Source organism: Coccinella septempunctata, chromosome 7 (genome assembly GCF_907165205.1).
Source record: "Coccinella septempunctata chromosome 7, icCocSept1.1, whole genome shotgun sequence".
Classification (NCBI taxonomy): domain Eukaryota; kingdom Metazoa; phylum Arthropoda; class Insecta; order Coleoptera; family Coccinellidae; genus Coccinella; species Coccinella septempunctata.
In genome coordinates this window covers 20530697-20555034 of record NC_058195.1, presented here as the reverse complement: position 1 = coordinate 20555034, position 24338 = coordinate 20530697, and the positions used below count along the sequence as shown (strand labels likewise).

General features: G+C 39.1%; 1 protein-coding gene across 2 annotated transcripts in view; it reads left to right on the top strand.

Moving 5' to 3' along the window:
• The window catches only part of LOC123318072 (TBC1 domain family member 16), a 443130-nt gene that overhangs the window by 329997 nt on the left and 88795 nt on the right, over nucleotides 1-24338 (top strand). The gene's annotated exons all lie outside the window — the stretch shown is intronic.

Genomic DNA, 24338 nt, shown 5'->3' with positions numbered 1-24338 from the left:
TTTATGAAAGTATGTGAAGTACTACAAAATAATAACACAACTTACCAGGTTTCAGAAACATGGTACGTTGAAATCAAGATTGTGTTCTCATGAAAGTTGTTCGTTCAATTTATATGGAATAACAAAGAGCTTACAGAATAACCATCAAGAGATTCGACACACGTGCTGAAATATCTATGTCTACTTTTTGAGTGCTGAAAACAATTATTAATATTATTAATTCATCTTCACTGATTAATCAACTGAAAATATATCCCTCTCCGAATTGCCCAATTCGGTGATCCTTAGTGTGTACCTACATATCTAGGAATTCATTCAACGCGGACCTTAATTATTACATTACTAAAGCTCTATTGATTACAAATGGTATAAGCGAAATATATGATTTATATATTATTTGAAACATTAGATAAATGTTTCTAATAATTTTTATTTTAGACTTGGAGAAACATCTCCAAGCGAGTCTCCAAGTCTTAGATGAACCTCCGAATGATCTTTGTCAGGTTGAGAGGGAAGAAGCTGTGAATATATAATTGACATTATTGCAATCGATATACCGATATAGACCGACATTTCGAATTAACATCTTCTCAGAAATTATAGAAGTGTTAAAAATGAGGTTGAAATAACCAAAATTATATGATATGCATTGAAGAAAGAACGCCCGTTCTTAACAATGATTTTTGGGTTATTCCCAACAGAGTAATAAAACGGTTTCAACCAAAGGAATCGTTTCAGGTACCTGCTATTGAACGCAAAGAGATCGGGACCAATATTCACCAATATTGTTGGTGAATAGTCCCTGTACAGGTTAACAATGTGTTTTGATGACTGTTCATGATGTAAAATGTTATATCGAACCAATTTACTCTATTCTCAAGAATGCACATGTCTCGAGAAAATTTGAAATTTTTAACTTTGAATCCCTTCAGTCCCCCCGTACGGGCTGACAATGAGCTTTGATGATTTTCATTAGTATAAATCAAGGTATGAATAATATCCGATTGCACCATATCTCATTCTTTTTCCAAGAGAAACTCAAATCCTGAAACGAGCATTGATATCTTTTTCAGAACTGTAAGAATTGTATACTGAACAATACAGTTATCCTTAGAGCGCGGCGTTGACAGATTGTAACTGTGGATGAAAGAAACCTGGCTTCACACCCGTAGGAAATTATTGTGTATCAATAAGAAATAATGAAAAAATTAGATGTTGTATAATTCTTAACTGCTCAATCTTATATCACTTTAATTCAAATCACAGAATACAGCAATTAAACTCGGAGATTGCACGTTTGCGCCGCCATGCGACTATATAATGTCTACATGAATATGACTATATACATGTCCATATACATGTGCAAACCTCCCTTTCTGCTTCCTAATAGTTGGACAGGTTGGACACCTCTGAATTGCAAGACAGGGAATCGCCCAACAATTAGAAAATGCATTGCAATTCATAACAATTCCAGACAATTCATGAGAATTTTCGAACAATTCACGGAAATTAATAGTTCAGAACAATTCTTTATAATTTACGACGATGGGCAAGTTTCCTAAAATTCCAAAATCGAATTCAAATTATTTATGGAAACCCATTTCCATTAGTTATCCAACACGTAAGAGATTCGCTTCAAAATTCAGATATACACCCTTCGAAACTTAATAAACATTCGATTGTGTAAAAGCGTGTAACGTAGAATGCCCTTACTACAGTCTAGTAATTTTTGTCAATTCGACACCAGTGAAACCGATCAAGAAAATATAGAATTCCATATCCACCGAAATATCCACATATTACAAAAAAAAATTTCTGAATTCTATACCTTAGAACATATCCATGTTCTATAAGAGAGCTCTTCTGAAATCACAATTTCCGACCGAATGCAATGTGTTAAAATTTAAAAAAAATAAATTTCCATATATTTATTTGAGTTATAAAAATTCTTAGATTTTGAAATTTAGAAAAATAGCCCATTCTCCACAATTCACGACAATTCTCAACAATTCCTGACAATTCACACAATTCTTGGCAATTCACAACAATTCTTGACAATTCACCACAATTCCTGGCAATTCATGACAATTCTCAACAATTCTTGGCAATTCAATTCAATTCATGACAATTCCTGCAATTTGTACACCACAATTCACGACCGGTTCACCCCTCGGCTTATTCTGTGATTATCTCCTATGGAAATAGTCATCTCTCCTACAATTTAGCAGTAGAGAACACGCTGAAGATCGGGAGAGATTCAAGAATACAAATTCTCTCGGTCATTGAGAGAGACATGCATTTCTCGTATGAGAGATTTTTCAAGAATCGGGCCCCAGAACAGCGAAGCTTCGGCTCTTCAACAACGTAAGATTGACACTAAGTGCATGAGACTATCTTACATTGGGTTTCTGTCTTCCCGAGCAGGCAATTTGTTCCACTATGTGGTTTGTGGGCTGTGTACTCAAATAATTTAACAATGTCAGCTTAAAGAAAACGTATAATTTGAGTATATTTATCGTATAGCTGGTAGAGCGCTTTCGGCTAGTTAGCCATCATCAGTACCGTTGTCCTAAAATAAACACAAAGTGCCTACAGAGTGCAAAGTCATACATACAATGGGTCTGGGAAAATGTACCACTATAAAAATGAAGGTTTTAAAACGACCTTGTCGACTATACATAGAAACAATTATCAACAAAACATTATTAAATTTGTTCCACAACTATGATGTTAGAGTGGCCTACAAATCCACTATCCTATATAACCTCCTAGTAGACAATAAAGATAGCATACCACCGTTAAAGCAGTGCGGAGTCTACAAATTAACATGTGGAGACCCCGACTGCAACGTAGTTTATATTGGTAGAACTGGTAGACCTCTTCAACACAGAATTAACGAACATCTTCGAAGACAAAAAAAAATCAACTGCGACAAGTCAATATTTGGTAAGCACCTGAGATTCACCAATCACCCTTTCGATCCGGAAAAGGATGCTAAAATCATTCACCCGTCTAGCTTCGGTTTGAGGCAGTGTGTGTTGGAAGAGGTGGAGATTTTCTGCCACATCGAAGACAAGACTTTGCTCGCCCTAAGTTATTTGTCTATTTGTCCACGCATGATTTCTGCCGTCTTTTCGATGTGCTCAAAATGGAACCGGTTGTGGAGGAGACAACCCCGGTAGAGAGCAGCTGAATACCTCAAGACCCTCGCACCATTTACCCTTCTGTGTCCCCGCCTATGTGTCGACTGATGGTTGACTTCCGTATGTCATCCGTCGATTCGTCTTCGATGGCCGTGGCCCATGCATGCGCGCTGTGCTCGTTACATTCATTGTATTGTTATAACCTAAATATCTTGGTGAATTTGAGTTTGAGCTGCTGCAGCGTAAGTTTTTTACTCCCTATTTTCTTGAAAATCTTTCATCTTGAATCTGTTTCTCTTTCGTTGCAGTCGACCTGTTACTTGACTCCTGATGATGGTGATTTGCTTCACCGAAACCGGTCGAGCGGACGTTGTTTTTGCAGTCCCCAAATAAAGTTTCACCAAAAATAAGGCTCTTCTTTTCTATTCACAAAGAGAAAGTTATTTCATGCAATTTATAGTTGCAATCTACCTGATCTATATTCCGATTAAAATGGTACATTTTTTGTATTAATGTAGGATACCAAAAATATTAGATGCAAGATGTTAGAAAAATTTTTAGAGACATTAGATGAACCCGGAGACGTTAGAGACCAGAGAGTTGAGAGAATGTCACCACTTAAGTTGTGAGAAATTTTAGAAGTCAGATTGTAGAGATTTAGAGTGTGAGAAAAGCCAGGTATAATATTTTAATTAATGGTACAGAAAAGGAATCAAAGACTGCTGGACCGGACAAAGTTATCAGAGTGGTTGAAGATATCACTGTCCAAGCTGCTGGACATATTAAAAAGAACAGAAGAAGAGGCCAAGAAGAATAAGTTGGCAGCTGACCAAATATTGGAGGCCGCCACAATACTCAAAAAGGTTAGGCAAAGTGCCAGGCCTATGACTCAGACACTAGCACAAATCTTGCAGAACAACTTGGAGACGGAGAAAACCCGTCTCAAAATTAATATTTTCTAATGAAGAGAAGAACAGGCATTCTGTTCACATGGACTCTCATGCCCGTGAAAATTCAAGGAGGAGGACCACAGAGGACGGTGGGCCTGAGACAAAACGGTCAAAATCTTCTGTGGGCAATCCCACAGGCACAAGAGGAGATTTGTTAAAAAATTTGAAGGAACAAGAACTGCTCAGTACTAATCTCAATACTAAAAGAGATTATAAGCTGAAGAAAAACTCTAATTTTGAGGTATGGATGGACTACTTGCGGTCAGAACTTCTAACGACCAACCTGTTAGAAGTTAGGAGAAATCAAAGCTGATCAGAGGCCAATAGGATAAAAAGAAGCAATTGGGTGAGAGATATTATTATCAAAAGCATTGATGAAAACTATCATAAGAAGATTCTCAATATAAGAGAACCGACAGAGATAATAAGGATCTTGAGGTCCTCCAGGAAGTTTGCGTCGAATGTTATACACATTTCAGTAAGGGCTCGCCTGTACTCCATTGAAATGGAAAAACAGGAATCAGTCAATGATTTCTGTGAAAGATTTGACTTCGATAGTCAGGGAATATGAAGCTTGCGAGGAGGTGAACGAGCTTACAGCTCAAAAGGTTAGATCTGCCTTTTTTCAGGCTATATCGCCTGTAATTCCTGAATTAAGGAATGCAGACCTAAATAAGAGGCAGACAACCAGCCAAGAGATGAGTCTGGAGGAAATAAATTCATTCCTCTCCCAGTTGGAGCCCGAGAAGAACTCGTAAGTTGAAGAGGAGGTCGTGACTGTATAACAGGTCCAAAATGAAATGAAATGTTTCCGTTGTAACAATGAGGGAGATCTGTCATTGTCATTTGAAACATCAGAATAAGTGGTTTTGCTACAGTTGCAGGGCAATCACAAATTATAAGGGAGTTGACTGTCCTAACAATACTGTAACAAATGAAACGAGGCCTGCTCCAAGAGGATCGAATAGAGGTAGGTTTAAATAACCAAGCTTTAAGACGAAGAGGTGGAGCCAAGAAGACCAGAGAAGAGTTAAGAGAATTAGAAGAGAGAAAATTAAGATCAAACCAAACAATTTCAAGGCAAGGAGGCCTCAGAAAATAGAGGCTGAGGAATTTGAGCATGAAACAGGTGAGCTTGATCCTACCATTACTTTCATTGCAGATTCCGGAGCAACAGACCATATTGTACCACAACAAAAAAATAAAGAGCGCTAATATGATAAAATGATATATCAGACATCATATGATAGATGGTAAGAGTGAGTTCATTTTATATTAAGACCCTAGAGAAGAAGATACTGTCAAATTACAAAATGTATTTGCAGCCAAATACGTATCAGAGAATCTGCTTACCCTACGTAAACTTGCAGACTCTGGATTTAACATTTATTCAGATGAAGAGCTCCTAAGAGGTTACAATAAATTCACTAATGAAATTGTTTCAGAAGGTCAATATGAAAAACCAAATTGGATCAACGATTTCAAAGTGAGAAAACAGACATCTGAGGGAGCTGACACTGAAAACAGTGGAAACGAGTATGAAGTCAACTGTTGCAGAGCAACGATATGCGACTAGGATAAGATGGATATGCAATCGCAGAAGTATACCAATACAGAATTATTAGTTTCGGAGGGTAAACTGATATCTGCGATTGGTAGGGAGAAAGAGGATAATCTCATCGCTTCGACTGGAGAGAAATTTTTACAAGTTTCATCAACTGAACAAGTAGAGGAAACACAATCGAAGCAAGAGGAGGTGAACTGGGATTGCAGTAAAATAACTAGAAGTGTCATAAAGATTGATGATTTGGCATCTTTTCAAAACTCAGAGGAATCATGCATTGTAAGTCCGTTAGATAACTCCTTTATATCAGGAAAAATCGATGAAGCAATGCTATGGCATTGTAGGCTAGGAGATGCATCTCTCAACTATCTAAAGAGAATGCAGAAGTTAGATGAGAGAATTGGGAATGTTAAATTCGACAATTCTATTTTAGAGTGTGAAGTTTGCATAATTTCTAAAATGGAGAAACTACCTTTTAAAGAGACAAGGACTAGAGCTGAGAGTCAACTTCAGTGGATAAACACCATAGACATAGAGACACGGACTGTGCCGTCTCTTTCTTTTCTATCCATGCATGAAATACGGTCAATAAAAGAAAAACTGAACATCGGGCATGCAGTTGTCTTTTTCTAGAATTATGATTGGTCCGCACTCACCTGTATATGAACACAAAAGAGACAGGTAATGGCCCGACGTACTTTTCTCTCTTTCAATAAAATAGCCAATTTTATGGTGGCATTGCTCAGTCCATGTCTCTATGTCTATGGTACACACTGATCTAATGAAACCCATCAAGCCGACATCTCACCCAGGACAGAAAAGATTCATCAATGTTTACATAAACGACTATTCGAGACTGGCTAAAGCCTATACATCAAAAACAAAAGATGAAATGGCAGAAGCATTGAAAAAATTCCTTATCTTAACCAGAAATTTGTTGGGGAAAAATGAGAAGGTGTTTTTCATCAGGTCACATCAATGCACTGAATTCACTGGACGGAAATTCTTGGAGGTACTGAAGAGAGAAAACAGAGAACGAGTTTGCAGCTCCATATATGCCTGAACACAATGGTGTAGCGGAGAGGTTTAACTCCACAATCCAGAAAAAGGTTCGAGTTTACATGTTCGATTCCGGATTACCTAAGAGTATATGGGAGTTAGCCGTTGATGCATTCATACAAGCCTATAACAGAACACCACATAAGTCCATTGGATATCAAACACCTCTAACAAAGTTCACACCAAATGAGAAATGCCACTATGAGCAAATTAGGAGATTTGGATGTATTGCATACATAAAGATTCCAAAACTGAGCTTGAAATTTGGAGAACGTGCCCTGAAAGTTGTCTCAGTACCCACTGACTGTAGCTGTGTAACCCTACACAGCTACAGGATACTTGATATGCATCCAACCTCAGGTAAGTTTTTCGAATCTTGAAATGTAAATGTCTGTATGTTTCGCGTCCCCAATATTATGATGAAAGTACTGTAGCGGGTTGCTAGGACAGGTGTAGCAGGTAAGTATATACTAGGAGTTCACCTAACGTTTCGCCAACTTTATTTTGGCTTCATCAGAGGCTGAAAATACGGAAATTACAATTTGCAGAAATTTAACATGTACAACATTAAAATTTGAGTCATTAAAGCATACAATATTAAAATACACGACAACACAATTACACAACTATATCAAAATAACATCTTCACAGGCACAACGGTATTACAAGGTTTTATTGGGAAACACTTACAGTCTCTTATTTTTCACCTTTGTCAAAATTCTTAATCTCGGAATCATGAATCGAGTACACGGAGTAAGTTTTATATTAATTTAAATTAAGGATTTATTTTTCATCACTATGCAGTCAGACTACGATCTACCTAATGAAATGTCATTATTAGGTCGTTATTTAAACAGTTGGCTGTTGTCATACGATCAGTACACCGTCGCTTCCACTTACGTCCGCTGGATGCCGCCCACGTATGTTCGATCAACCCCTCACAATCTTTTTCTATTTAACCCTTTTTCTCTTCTTTATATTTTACTATATGAAATGTCAACTCAGTAGGACTTTATACAATGTGTTCAACTTCGCTGTGTCTGTTTTGCAGTTGCAGCTGTTTTTGTCTTTGTGAATCTCCAATATTTCCAAGATTTCTCTCTTTTCTAGGACGAGTTCCGTTGCCATTACCTTCACGTTCTCGAAATCAAACTCGTGTTGAAAGTCCTTAGCGTGCTTTGCGAGTGCTGTGGTTTCTTTATTGTTTTTAATGTCATTAGCGTGTTGTTTCGCTCGCATATAGCAGTATTGGCTTGTGTTACCTGTGTATGTTATAGGGCATTGCTTACAGGATATTTTGTAAACTACATCTGATTTGTGCCTGTTATCTGTTTTAGATTTTAGCTTTAGCTAAAATACTAAATAATATACATATAGTAAAATATAAAGAAGAGAAAAAGGGTTAAATAGAAAAAGATTGTGAGGGGTTGATCGAACATACGTGGGCGGCATCCAGCGGACGTAAGTGGAAGCGACGGTGTACTGATCGTATGACAACAGCCAACTGTTTAAATAACGACCTAATAATGACATTTCATTAGGTAGATCGTAGTCTGACTGCATAGTGATGAAAAATAAATCCTTAATTTAAATTAATATAAAACTTACTCCGTGTACTCGATTCATGATTCCGAGATTAAGAATTTTGACAAAGGTGAAAAATAAGAGACTGTAAGTGTTTCCCAATAAAACCTTGTAATACCGTTGTGCCTGTGAAGATGTTATTTTGATATAGTTGTGTAATTGTGTTGTCGTGTATTTTAATATTGTATGCTTTAATGACTCAAATTTTAATGTTGTACATGTTAAATTTCTGCAAATTGTAATTTCCGTATTTTCAGCCTCTGATGAAGCCAAAATAAAGTTGGCGAAACGTTAGGTGAACTCCTAGTATATACTTACCTGCTACACCAGTCCTAGCAACCCGCTACAATACTTTCATCTTGAAATGTAAAGTTCAATGAAAAACTTGTCTACAAAGATGTCTCCAAAAAGAAATAACTTAAATAAAATAGAGACGGAAGAATCTATGGACTGGGATTTGATGAAAGACCCCCGAAGAAGAAAAGGAGAAGGCTGAGCCTAGGAAACGAGGCAGACCTAGAAAAGAAATGAGAATAAATAAACCTTGAGTATGTGATTCAGGGAAGTTCCCAAAACATTACACGAGAAGCCAAAACAAGAGAACCGCTGATGAAAAAGCAAGTACCTTGCAATGTCGAGAGAAACCTTCAGAAGGCATAGGCTATGCAAGATTTCTCAATTATATCGAGAACACTTCTATCGATAAATATGAGAAAACTGATACAGAAAAAGAAATGAGGCACACCTATGGAAAAGAGCTATAAAAGAGGAAATTGACTCGATGATAGAATATAATAACACTTGTCGATATTCATATCGTCGGGTGGTATGCATCTGAATTTATCCTCATTATTTTATTTATTGCCGTTTAGGCGTTATCACTCTTCATTATTGTACCGCTGGCATCGTACTCTGCCGCGACCTGAGCGCGTCCCAGACTTCTCAGTTCATCATGCGTCCAACGTTTGCAAAAGCGAATCGGCGTACTGAATTAGGGAAAATATGGGACATATGCTATTGTCTTCGTCTTGGTTTCTATCTGGAGGGGATTGAATCGGATACCGTTTCATGTTGGGTGGCGCTCTGGGTAAATAATACCCAGTAGAACATGACAACATTGAATAAAGCTCCATCAATTCCAAACGTTCTCCACCGTGGAAAAATGCTATGTTGCTCTGATGAGGCCAAATGAGGCTGAAACCATGGTCAGCATCTGCTTTTCTTCGGTGGAGCGTACTCCATTTGGGGCCTTGACGATGGCAAATTGGCTAGCTCAATTCAGATCGTAACACTTGTCGATATTCATATCGTCGGGTGGTATGCATCTGAATTTATCCTCATTATTTTATTCAATGCCGTTTAGGCGTTATCACTCTTCATTATAGAATATAATGTCTGGACATCAATACATCAAGAGGAACAATAAACATCTGGAAAATGGGCCAATATCATCGATTCTAAATAGGTGTTGAAGAAAAAATTAGAGGCAAGTGGTGTTACACGTTACAAGGCAAGATTAGTCATCAGAGGCTTCAAGGACAAAAACACTTATGATCTTAAAGAGACATATGCATATGTGTCTAGACTTCCTGTTTTTAGAACCACATTTGCAACAATTAACAAGTATGATTTACATGCTTGCCAATTAAATGTTAAAACAGTTTTCTTGAATGGCACCATAGTGGAAAATATCTACATGAAGATCCCAGGTATAAAAATAGAAAGAAACCGAGAGGAGCAGTATATCAAAATAGATCAATCTAATTATACGATCAATATATTGGAGAGATTTAATATGAATGACTGCAATGTCCAAAACACTCCTATGTTAACAAGACAGGTTGAGAATACAATTAAAAGGAACCGACTGGAGAATATAGACCAAGAAAGAGATGGACAGGAAAGGAAAAGAGTTCCTTATAGATAGGTAAACGGTAGCTTGATATATCTCTCAATAGGAACACGGAAAGACATTACGTTTGTCGTTAACTATTTAGCGAGAAAGCAAATAGAGCCTACCGAATCTGATTGGAGAGATGTGAAGAGAATCTTCAGGTATTTGAAAGGAACTTTGAGCTCTGGCCTTAAATTCACTTCTCAGACCGGAGACTTAGCTCAGAGGCATTCACAGATGCGAGTTTCAAGGATCACGTGGACTCTTTATCAACTGCAGGCTATTTTATTAGGCTTTTTGGAGATGTAATAGCTTGGAGAAGTCACAAACAGACCTATGTCACACTGTCCACTTGTCAAGCCGAATACCTTGAGCGATGCTTGTCAGGAATTGATATCCCCTGATAAAGCACTCAGATTTGTGACAGGAAAAACTCTGTTTCCTCTGACAATCTGGTGTTACAACAAATCCGCTGGAGACTGCACGAAGAACGATGGTATTCATAAATTGAAGGTATTCGATGACCAATTAGATAGAATAAATGAGGATTTGCTACAGAGAAAAAGGACTGGACTAAGGCGACATATGGTAGAAACATACGGTGACTTCATAGTGTTGAAGAGAAGAAAGTCACAGTGAGATGGATCTCAACTAAAACGAATGTAGCTGACATAATGACAAAACCTTTACCATCAGACGCTCATATAAAACTAACCCAAAAACTTATGTTATGATAATTAGAGTGCAAAATAATTGAATTTTGTTTTTAAATTAAACTTTGAAGAGAGAATGCTGGTTGTAGTGCGAAGGTATTGTTTCATCCGGACACATATTAAAGCGGCAACCAACATTACACCACTAAATCCTTCCTAAGAGTAACTCTAGATCCTTGAGAAGAAAAAGCATTAGAAGCATCCACTGTCTATGGATCGAGTTGATATACCGATTGCCAACCTAGCAATCGGCCCTTCTGATCTAGAGTCCGAGTGCGAGAGTAGTTGTTCTAAGAGTTTTAGAGGCTCAGAAGATTAAACGTTCAATAAAAGTTATAAGAAGTTATTTAAACTGTGCTTCTCTGCTTAGACAAATTGCTAAGAAAACCCTATAAATCCAACAGTATGAGTATGAAGAACTTGAGATGGCAAGGTCTGTATAACCTTACTGTTTGGATTTGTTAAATTAATTAATCAACCTTTGTGTGAAAACCTTTTTTTTTTACCCAGTTTTTCGGCTGAAAACTTGTTTCAATCAATTTTCATCATTGTCAACTACTCAAAAAATACTTGATTTCAACATTCAGAAAAATAATTCAACGAAGATTAATCTTCAACATTTTCTCCGCCCCGTGAAGAACCTATTTCTCCACCCATCTCTAAACACTCTACCTTACATAGCTTGGATACTGGTCTACGAAAAATACCGTTTTTAAATTCAATGTCCACAATTCAACCCTGTAGCTCATGGAGAAACAGCGGTGAAAGTGGAAAGAAGACCAGCAGAAGGTTTTCGATATCCTGAAACACAAGTTGACTCAGTCACCGATATTGGCTTGTCCGGATTTCACCAAACCGTTTGAGGCACAAACAGACGCCAGTGATACAGGCCTAGGTGGAGCGCTCACAGAAGTGACAGGTAGAGAAGAATGGGTAATTGCTTATATTAGCCGCTCATTAAACCCAGTCGAGAAAAACTATTCAGTATCCGAGAAAGAATGCCACGCCATCGTATTTTCTATAGAGAAGGTGCCTACGTACCTAGAGGGATTCCATTCTGTCATTTCCAACCACATAAATTTTAAATGGTTAAATTCTATGAAATCACCGTCGGAAAGAATTGCTCGATGATTCGTTTTCCTTCAACAGTTTTATTTTGAAGTACAGTACCGTAATGAATAATACCCTGAATTAACTTGCTGACAGTCCGTCCCGGAATCCTCTAACGTCCGTAGATTCTGTATACCAGGCCAAAGTGGAAATACACTGCTGATGGTACAACAGGAAACTACAGGAGGTTCAGAAAGACCCGGGAAGTTTTCCAGATTATAATGGTAATGCTGTTCGTGTCTCCGTCTTCCCCGCTGACTATCCCGGCCGCCGAAGGACCTGTCCAAGCTGATCCCATACCGTTATCTCCAAGCTTGGTGGCCTGGCTGAAGGAACAGCCGGACTTCCGAAAGTGGTCAGCTCCTTTAAGGAAAAGGGTGGCAGCTCTCTTACACCCAGGCGAACCAAAGCAACGCCGAACCCATCACCGTTTCCGATTTCCGTCAGGCACAGTCCGACGAGTCTGGGTCCCACGCAGTTGAGGGAAAAACAACCGTAAGGCAATATGCCTGTTCGTAACCGTCTCACTAATAACCAGATCAAGTCTGTTACCTCACTCAGGGGTGTTAGCAAATCCATCTTATCTTCTAAGATTGACCACCGCTGGCGAGTATGAAGTTGGGATGGAAAGAACCGAAGAACTCCGTCAAAAGGACTGCACCGAAACCTATACCACATCCGTTAAGGCCCTTAGAAAAGCGCACCACGAAACTTGTACCGCCGCCACCTGTGGTATCAGCCCGACTACCGCCGCCGTCGGCTAATTACCGGAAACGTAAAGGATATACAGGGTCTTTCACGAGGAACCTCACCCATATTAATACGGGAAACTACTGAACGTATTTTCATGAAATTCAGCACTTATAAGTATTTCACGATGCTGATGAAATCTAAAATATTTTCTAGGCATGAGCACCTCCGGTTTCTCCGGAAATGACGTCAACTTCCGTTTTTCAAATTAGAACACCATTTTTTTATTGCAGAAATAGATTCCTTAGAAAATTTCAAGTTATTTTGATGTAACATTTTTCAGTTTTGGTTGGAAAATTCTCTCTGAGCGGGAAAATTCGAAAAAGAAATCGAAAATAGAGCTCCGCTGAAACAAGAATAACTTCGAGGTTTTTGGATGGAAAATTTTCATTTTTGGGATTTTTCAAGATGTAAGATTGATGTATTCACTTTAAAAATCTAAATCGCGATTCATGACACAGGGTGTGAAAAAATCGCTTTCAAAGTTAGGGATGACAAAATCGTGAAAAATCAATTTTTTCAAATTAGAACCCCATTTTTTTATGGCAGATATTGAATCTACGTTAAAAAATAATGTGAGTGTATGCATCACACCCTTGCCCTAAAATGGATATTTTCTGAGTTATTCACAAAAAACTGTTTTTCCTCTTGAATTTTCAGCTATTTCTTTTCCCTTCACGCCAAAAAAAAGAAATTTTCAGGAACTGTTATTTGAACCATGATGTAGATTTTTCACCCCTTCTTGAAACCGACTTCAAGTTACTATTAGGAGAACCATGGCAAACTCTCGCAGTTATAACTAGAGAAGATGCTCAAAGTTTTGACCGTTAATTTCTAGACATTTATTTATACGTCTCAGGAATGCTTCGTGCGTTGCTCTTCTTATTTCATCGGGAGGAAGAGATCTGCAAAACTGTTTAAAAACCAAATTGAGTTTCAAAACTATGAATCTAAAACTCTAAACAAACCTGAACGCATTTCTGACTCGTTCTATGCAGTCCTCCTTATCAGTCAGGGGAGTTGAGTAGACAATATTTGCCTGTAGAGGATATTTGACACATTGAGTGAATTGTGTGGAGGCGCGCCATCTTGTTGATACCATAAGTCATTATGGTTCTGTACTAGCGGCTCAATTATTTGAGTCAATATGTCAGAATATCTATCTCCTAAGGGAGAACATTCTTTAAATAATGCAAACATGTGTAGTGTTCTATCTTACCAGTTAAAGTCCCATCATGAATGTGAACATCGAGAATTGCATTATTTTTGATGGCGCAAAAAACATTGAAACTCCAGGTCTCTTGAAAGTTCCATTGTCTGAAGTGGTGGTTGTTCTCTTCATCCCAATAATGACTGTTATGCCTAATGAAAGAACCATTCTTTGTCAATTTAGATTCATCTGTCCAAATTATACAGTCCAAAAAGTTTTCATTCTCTTGAAATCGAATCATCATAGCTTCGCAAAACTCTGTTCTCCTGACGAAATCAGTTTCCTTCAAATGCTGTACCCTATTGAATTTATATGGGTGCATTTTATGTTTTTTTAATATTCTCCAAACACTCGATTGAGATAATCCCAGATCAATCTCGGCATCTTTGAGAGAATTTTGAGGATTCACACGAAAATATGCAAGAACTGTAATTTCGTTGTTCTCATCTTCTACTACACTTTTTTCTCTGTGTATAGTTTTCTCAACGAAAAATCCGACATTTCTCAAGTTTGTCATGTTTCTGTTAATGGTATCTCTCGTTGGTCTGGGTCGGTCAGGAAACCTCAGAATGAACAGTCGAAACGTTCTATCTACAACTTTATTACATTCTCCATGAAGTAGAATGAGATTTAAATAATCTTCATTGGTAAAATTAGGCATAGTGATCGATTTTATAACTTAATACGAATTTCCACCAAATTAATAGTAAACACAAAATGCTACTGAATAAAGAGGAATTTGGCAGATGTAATTAATGTTATCTATCATTAAAAAAAAAGAATGTAAAACATGGTAAGTTTTTGCATATGGTTCATAAGGAATTATTTATTTATCACTGGAGAGAAAACCGATGGCCGATTAGTTGAAATAAAGAGGTTTCCGATACAAATTCGAATCAAAATTCGCCATCTATTTAGGAACAACCTGTAACTTTTTTCTCTTGCATATTAGGGTAGTAAAATCTAAAACATGGTTTAAGTAACAGTTCCTGAAAATTTCATCTTTTTGGCGTGAAGGGAAAAAAAAGAAATAGCTGAAAATTCAAGACGAAAAATAGTTTTTTGTGAATAACTCAGAAAATATCCATTTTAGGGCAAGGGTGTGATGCATACACTCACATTATTTTTTAACGTAGATTCAATATCTGCCATAAAAAAATGGGGTTCTAATTTGAAAAAATTGATTTTTCACGATTTTGTCATCCCTAACTTTGAAAGCGATTTTTTCACCCCCTGTATCATGAATCGCGATTTCGATTTTTAAAGTGGATACATCAATCTTACATCTTGAAAAATCCCAAAAATGAAAATTTTCCATTCAAAAACCTCGAAGTTATTCTTGTTTCAGCGGAGCTCTATTTTCGATTTTTTTTTCGAATTTTCCCGCTCAGAGAGAATTTTCCAACCAAAACTGCAAAATGTTACATCAAAATAACTTGGAATTTTCTAAGGAATCTATTTCTGCAATAAAAAAATGGTGTTCTAATTTGAAAAACGGAAGTTGACGTCATTTCCGGAAAAACCGGAGGTGCTCATGCCTAGAAAATATTTTAGATTTCATCAGCATCGTGAAATACTTATAAGTGCTGAATTTAATGAAAATACGTTCAGTAGTTTCCCGTATAAATATGGGTGAGGTTCCTCGTGAAAGACCCTGTATAGCGCAAAAAAGGGACCACCGTACCTCCCTTGCAACCGAGGTCAAGAGACCCGCCTATGAACAGGGCATGGAAGTTCCGACTAGACGACCGCCTGCCCAGCGTACCGTGAAGACCATGGGCCCAAATTTCTATCTCGAAATCCGTCCAGGTATGTGCTGGCGGTGTGAACAGGGACAGCATAATAGGACGGAATGTACCGGTAGGGCTGTATTATTCTTGCAGTAGGTGCGGACGCCTGGAAACTGTATCTAAAGATTGCCCCTGCCACTCAGACCATCCAAAACTTGTCCGACCAACCGAACCGCAATCGACGGCCGAAGAACCGCCACTGCCTTTTTTTTTGGTGTAGCAGGGGGAAAATCTGCAAAACAGACGAACACACCCTCTCCTGAGGGGGAACAGTGTTGGGGATTCTCACTCTCTGAGCTCGAGACCCACTAAAAACCCTTAACTGCTTCTTCATAGGTTCCGGGCATTTTGCCTATTAACCAGTTGACTCTTATGGTTTCTGGACTCTCACACAATCATAGTCGGGTTGATATTTGTATGCTGCCTATAGCTTTTATAGGTTAAGCTCTTCTTTGGTTACTTAAAATCCTTAGCTGATCTCTCGGTCTTCGGTGGTAGGTTTTTGACCTTCTAGCTTCTTCTGTTGGATCATAGTCGACTAATCTTCGTAGTTCCTCATTTGGATGTTGTTTGGCTTTGTCGAATATCCTTTCCGCCTTTCTCTTCATAAATTCTGTAACTGGTTCCCATTCCAAGTCCTTGTAGATTTGTTTGTTCCTAACAAACCAAAGTACGTCCATCGCCATTCTAAGGAGTTTATTCTCAGTGGCCTGTATTTTCTTGATGTGAGTCTTGGCTGCGAAGCCCCATGCCGCCGATCCATATGTGAGTTGTGGTCGCGCAATTGTTTTAATCATCGTCAACTTGATGTTCTTATTCATATGACTTCTTCTGCCTATGAGTGGATAAAGTTTAGGTACTCATTGCGGCTCATTGCCATGTAAGTCCTCTGTCAAGCGTCACTCCTAGGTATGTTGCTTCATTTTTCCATTCAACCTCTTCTCCATCAACTTCAAGGTTTTCTTCCATCCTCAATCTTCTATTTTGCAGTAATATTGCTTGAGTCTTTCTTCCAATAATTTGGATTTTCCATTTGATGCACCATTTGAGTAATTCATCTATGGCTTCCTGCAGTCTCCGGTGTATGATCTCTGGGCGTCGATGTCTGAACGCTATTCCTGTGTCATCTGCGTACAAGGTGAGCATATTTCTAGCATTCTTAGGGATATCATAGACGTATATTACGTGAAGCAGAGGTCCAAGTACCGATCTTTGAGGCACTCCCGCTTCCAATTGTCTGCCCCATCTATTTTCACATAAAAGTTTCTATTCCTCATATAGTTCCTTATAATCTTGCATAGCTTGGTCGAATATCCTGCTTTTTTCATCTTGTAGATTAGGCCTTCGTGCCATACTCTATCAAAATCTCTCTCGATATCCATCAGAACTAATCCTGTGGCCTGTTTGGTCTGCATTCCTTCGGTGACGTATTCTATGAGCCGTAGTAATTGGAGTTCAGTCGAAATCCAAATTGTTCTGGTGGAATTATCTTTAACATTTCTGTTTCCTCATTCAGCCTTTTAGAGATAACCCTCTCGACGATTTTTCCTAGTGCTGATAGTAGGCTGATTGGTCTATAATTTTGAGGAAATTTCCGTTCCTTTCCAGGCTTGTTGAAAACTATCATTTCTGCAGTTTTCCATCTCTTTGGGTAGTATTCGGTCCTCATCCCTCCGTTTGTTATATTCGTCAAGGCTGCTATTCCTTTTCTAGGCAATTTCTTCAACATATAATTCGTTATCCTATCTTCTCCCGGCGCTTTCCTGTTTTTCAATTTCATTATGATATCTTTGATTTCTGTTGGTGAAGCCGGTTTTGGAATGATTTCGGTTTCCGGTGGTTCCATCATCAGTTCTTCGTTTGCCTCCACTTCTTCTTCTAGATCATATCACAACTGCATTAAGTTTTTCAGCATGAATCTTCAGTCTTCTCCCGTTGTTATTTTCCACTCTACTATTCCATTCCTGCGATTTGCAGTTAAGATAACCAATTATGATTTTAGGGTGTCTTCCTTCTAGTAGCATTTTTAGATCCTCTTCCAGCATGTCCTTATCCGGTGATTTATAAGTTGAAATAATCTTCACTTGTCCTCGATTAGTATTCACAATAATCGATATTGCTTCTACTTCTTGTCCATTGAATATTTGGTCGAAATGGTGATCCATATTCCTTCTAGCCAGTATAGCAACGCCACCTGTGCTGTTAGGTCTATCATTTCTGTAGATATCGTAATTGGGAAATGCTATCCGAACGTTGGGGTTAAGTCTTGTTTCTTGGAGAGCTATGACATCCGGTCTCTTCTCTTCAATCAGTTCTTCGAATTCTGGTCTGCAGGCTCTCAATCCTTCGACGTTCCAAGAGACGATTAAGAGATTGTTCTTTATCGTCGTATCAGCCATTAAATATTCTTAATAATTTGCTGCATCTTCTTCTCAATCTTTTTCTCCAGATTCTGCATCATCGTGCTGAGGAGGTTTTTCGTGAACTTATCCAGTTCCTCAGTGATTCCAGAAACTCCTTTCCTGGTTTCGGCTTTTTTGACGGTTTTTACCTTTGCCGTCTTTTTCTCTGGTTTCTCCGTCTCTTTGACTGCTTTGTTTGCAGTTTCCTGGGGTTTCGTCACTACCGAAGAGTTTTGGGCTGGCTTCGGAGTATTTTGTGTTGGCCTCGAGCTGGTTTGGTTCGATCTTGGCGATATCTTGTTCTTTTTTGTGACCAATTTCCATTCGCTACATTTCTTGTAGCTGGCTGGATGACCTTGTTTTCCACAAAGGACGCAAGAAGCATTACGTTCGTCATTCTTCCTGGTAAGCGTACACTCCTTGGAGCTGTGATTACCGGAGCATTTCACTCACCTCCATGGGAATGTGCATTTGCTCTGGGCAGGTCCATACCGTTGACAACGATAGCACTGTCCAGGCACTGCTGTCCTTCTTTTTGGTTTGACAACACAATTCATGTTCTACAGCCTCTTGATTTCGAAGATGCCCTTATTCTGGGTTTCAACCAGCAATAAGGGCATCGGCCTCTTAGTTATATTTGAGGTCATTCTTATGACCTCAGCATCGACGATCCCTTGATCCTTGAGGTCGTCAAGGATCGTCGGGATATCTGCATCCAGCGGTAGATATCTCACTACCGCGTAGATTTTCTTTTCTCCCTCCCGTTGAAGAGTGTAAAACTCCCTATTTATTTTATGAAGGAAGTCCGTCATCATTCTGTGGTCTTCCGCGGTTTGTGGAACAACCCTAATTCCGTCCTTCACAGTTGTCGCTCTGCTATATTTAATTCCGTTTCGCATTAACGCGTTGGAAATTGACGTCCATTCTGACGTACCTCTCAGGGTGACTGGAGGGATTTTTTCTTTCCTCTCCTCCACTGGAGTGGTTTTCTGTTGAGCTGAGGCTGTACCCATCGTCGTGATGGGTGGAATTTTACCTTTTTTAGATATCTCCGTTGCTTTTTTTGCGGTCTCTTCTTCTGAAGATGCACTTTCTTTACGCGCGCGTTTTGTGGGTGGCGCGTTCTGGGTTTTTGCAACTTGAGTTGCAAAATTTTTCTTCTTTTCCGGTTCTGGAGCTACTTCCTGTTTGGAGGAATTTTTGGGGACTGCTACCGGCTTTGCAATTTCTGCAAATGTGGGGGATTTCTGTGCCGTAATGTGTTTTGCAATTTCCGCAAAACTAGGGGATTGAGGCGCTTTATTCTTGTTAACTTCCTCTCTCAAGAGGCGTATCTCCCCGACCAACTGAGCTACGGTTTCAGTTAATTCATTTATTTGAGCCTTCAATTGCTCATTCTCCTCTTTGAGCCTTACAAGCTCCTCTGCTTCTCTATCGATGAATTCTTCGGTGTCCGTAGCTTCCATGTAGGAGCTCTCATTGTCTGAGACCTCCGACATGGCTTTTTGTACGTATTGAACTATATGAGGTATTTCTGTGTAATAATGAATATTGGAAATACTCACTAATATGTTACTACTAAGCTATGTTATATATTTTCTATACTATAAGAAAAATAAATCGACTTACCAGTGATGTCCGTGGAACCATCGATCAATGGATCTGGACTCGACACTGAATACACTGAATTTGAACGAATTTCCGCTCTATAACACATACACTTATAGAACTTACAAAAAACTTCGGAAGTTTCGTAGACGGAATCAAAATTCCGTAGCTTCGCTAGTGTACACTTTCACTTCGACTTTCTCTTCCACTTTCCCTTTTACAACACGAGAGATGACGTATCACACTGGTATCATTCAACACATCTACCTGCTTCAACGTCTCGAGGTGAACTGTGCGCCACTGACGTTGTAGAGATCAGGAGACCGTTTGCCCACGAGCAAAGAGTTGGCGCTCCGCTCCTGCCATCGTGGACCCAAAGCGGGACCTTGTAAGGAGAAAACCGACTAAGGTCAAAATAAACCGTTAAAATCAGAAACATGTTTTATTTCGTAACCCAACACCGTACTGAAATCAAACCCGTTAATTAAACATGATCCCCAGTCATGCGGAATCATCTTGAATTCCGTTTTATCACCGTTCCCTTAACCGCCACAACGTTGATTTAGCAAAACCTTTGTCAATATGCTTACAGTAACTGTCACCGTATAAGATTTCATATACTAATCAGTTCCCTGAACAAATCAGTATCTTCCATGTAATTTGACCAGAAACAGTACTTTTTTTCCTATATTTTGTTCAGTGGATTGAATGGATCCTTGATACCGTTCAAGCTTTGCAATTACAATTGAAAAAAATTATCAATTTTTTCAATTCATTCAGATATAGCCAATCCGTTCATCAACACCGACATATCAAAATGATAAATTGTAATCTGTCTGTGTTTCTGAAAGGTTTGTCCTGCAGAATGAGAAAAGCACAACTTGAAATCCTTTCCATTAATTATTCTGTCAATTCATACTTAACCAAGACAGACCGTTGCCTTAAATATGGTACTCAGAATAGTTTGGATGAATAACTATTAACAACTACTAACCGTACTACTTTAAAAAGTTGTGAGATAAACTTAGATAGTCTGAATTGTATCTAGTTCTCTACTGTTATCCTGTGTAACTTTTTCTATGAAATTGTAACACCGAAACCGGTGAAAGTGCATATCTGTGATCTGTTTAATTTATTCTACCCAAGCAAACTGAAAAAAGCCTTGTATACTGTCGATGTTCAACTGTTAGATAAAAGTTCAGCTGTTAACCTTCCTGGTGGGGACTGTCGGATCAGAGAGCCCCCATCATTCCTCCTAGTCTGGCAGTACGTTCCGACTGCGAACAATATTCTGGCCCACGGTGACTGTCCATATTCACTTCTAGTTTTATGGAAGCGTCCAATTCACCGCCAATAGCCCATGGTTCAAGTTTAGTTACATTTCTATCTACAACGAGAACGAGTGAATGGTTATTCCCACCTGTACTCATCGAAACAACTCTGGTTTGACGAAGAAGAGAAGACTTTCCAAACTCACCGGCTTGACCCATCTCCATAGTCAATTGATGCACCGAACCAGCACCCAGGAAGGGAACAGTGGTCTATGTCAGGGATGCCTCATCAGCTCATTTCGTCGTGAATGATAGTTCCCTAAAGTCCAACCGTTCATAGGGAATGGAACAATCGTTATATAAATATCGGTGAGTACTCCACCGATATTTATATTGCCATCTATTTCATCGCCCAATTTTGAAATAATTTCAATTCACTGAATGCAGTGAAAGCACATTGTTTCTGACAGATACCACCGAAACAACGACAGACATCATAGTCATAGAGTGCCATGGAATAGGTAATGTCAAATGTCTATCAACGAGCGGATTAAGGATCACAAGCACTATGGTCCAAAGCCAGAGACGACGCCGCTCACGGAGCGTAACGCAGAGTATGGATCATGGATCGAAGAGAACCACTTCATGGAAGGAGCGCCCACCGGACGCTGATTATTGAACTACGCTTGTGAGCAGATCCGGATACTACTTTCATCGTACTGATTAGATTAGGATGAAAACTCTGTAAGGGTGAGATAGCGAGCACTTAACAGACTTGAATTTCCTATTATTTATTATTATTATTTTTTTTTTGATGGACCAGTTACCCCTTTACTAAATTGAACTTGTGTCTTCCCATCTGTTCCGAACTTCCTGAACAGTACTGTCAGTATTTCAGAGACGATGCCTATTGGCCTATTCGTTCGAGTTTTATTGTTATTCGATTGCGGGCCAGTAAAACCAGCAATATCGGAAGAGGCCCTTAAACGCAACTTCAATTTTTCCCAGAGGAGGGGAGGGTAACGATACTTGATTGTTTTATATAAAAATCAACTCTAGTTTTAAATGTCCGTTTCCCTGAATTTTCCAGTTGAAGCAATGCAACACTGTCTGATGGAGATTTCAGTTTTAATTTAGATATTCCGTTTCATTTCAGAAATATTTTTCTGAATCCTGCTTAATGAATTCAGATTCCGTAAAATTGAAATTTCCATCGGTAATCCACTGTTATAATTCAAAACAGAGAAAAAGTGTCTTTCTGCATTCGGCGTTGTTTTCCCGTCCACAAAAACACCGTTGATTTGATGGATTTAGCATAAAACAGCGTGTATTGCAGACAACGACAGTTTCTTTTATAGTTTGGCGGTATAAGCGGGGGTGAGTTCACGCTATCTGAGGAATGGCGTGCTCTTGGGGTGATTGTTTCGTCCCACTGCTAGGGTCGGACTCATCAGGTAGGTTATAAACCCTAGCAGCTACCTACGACAATCGCCGAAGCAGCGTTGTTCGTGCCTGCTATAAACGCCGGTTACGTCGAGGGTATAGAGTTGTGCGTCGCCGGTGGCGCCATCGTTTGGCGTATGCTGCACAGCAATAGACGTATATGCTACCCTGTGATCGCAACCGTCGTGCGCAGTGATGCCATCGTTTGGCCACCCTTGGTACCACCATAGTGAGATGAAGTATTCTTCTACCATGGGTACAACTACGCCGCCACAATAGATAAAGAGATAACCGCCACGACAATATTTCTTCTGGGGAGAATATTCGAGAATACCGAATTTTTGGATGCAATTTCGACCGTCCACATGTTGGAAAGTTGATAAATAGGGCCGCACAACAAGACGAACCTCATTCATGATTCGGGAGTTATTTCCTTAATCATTGTTCGACATTCATTCATTCATTATTCAGTTCTTGATTTTTCATTATTCTTTGCTTGATACTTGATTCTAATTCATCATTCAGCTCTGATCTCACTTTTAATTTTCTACATTCGAGAATCCTGCGATCTGTTTTTTTTGGTGGTGTGACCGTACCGGAGCAAACCGTAAGTCTTTTCTTGATACCGCATACTTAGTGATTCAAAGTTGCATTCTTTTATTTGTTTAATTGCGTTAATTTATATTGTTAATCACCCTGTTTAACGCAAACTTCTGTCGCCTGGCTCTCTGGTGAACCAAGACTAATCGACGGAAGTCTCGAAGTCTTTCCGCTGGTAATGCTTGGCGTGTACACCCACGGTTGCCACGGAAGGACCACAGTAGCCTACCCCGTCCTACCCCTGCTGTGTTTAGTTTTCGTTCTTCTGTTTAACGCAGACTTCTGTCGCCTGGCACTCTGGTACACCAAGACTAACCGAGGAAGTCTCAAAGTCGTTCCGCTGGTAATGCTTGGCGTGTACACCCACGGTTGCCACGGAAAGACCACAGTAGCCTACCCCTGTTGTGTTCCGTTTAGATTTCCCGTTTACCGCAGACTTCTGTCGCCTGAGTATCTGGTGACGGAAATCAATCGGCAGAGGTCTCGAAGTTTTCCTGCTGGTAATGCTTGGCGTGGACACCCAAGGTTGCCTTGGAGTGACCACGATAAACTATCCCGTTGTCCTGTAAACCTGTAAATTGTTTCATTGTGTTTCATCTGTGTTTCACCATTGAATATTTTACATTATGATTGGCCTGTACACTGAAAATCACTTTAAGTGCTCAAGATCAAACCCATTTCTAAATTAACCGATTACAGAGACTTGGATCTTTCTGAGACACCCGGTTAGTGTAAATTTTGTATAAACCCCGTACATCCTTTATCGTCTCAGAAGGAGTCAAACTGACCACTATTGATTACTTTCCTTCTTTAATACCTGATATTTTTTGACTGAATATAATTTATTTGAATATTGTTTAATTCATTAATTTCACTGCATGTGTTGAGTTTGAATTTCTGATCACCGTGACAATTCAATTATTGCATTTCTGTTTTCCTCATTTTTGAACTTGGTCATCAGCTTTATCTATTATTATATTTCTTGACTTAGAAATAACTGTGTGGTTCACTGTAATTTAGATTATTGTAATAAATTCGGGTTTGAAGTACTTCTTATCGCTACCACCTTAGATAAACCCGAACTCTGTCTCCGACTAGTAGGTACCTGGGTGGGTTTGCTATTCCTCCCTATTGAAAGAATAGCTGGCGCTCGAGATTAAACCTCTTTGCGAACTAAACCCGTCACAACATAACTGACCACACTCATAAGAATATTGCTCAAATACGACGTTGAACACCCTGTATCT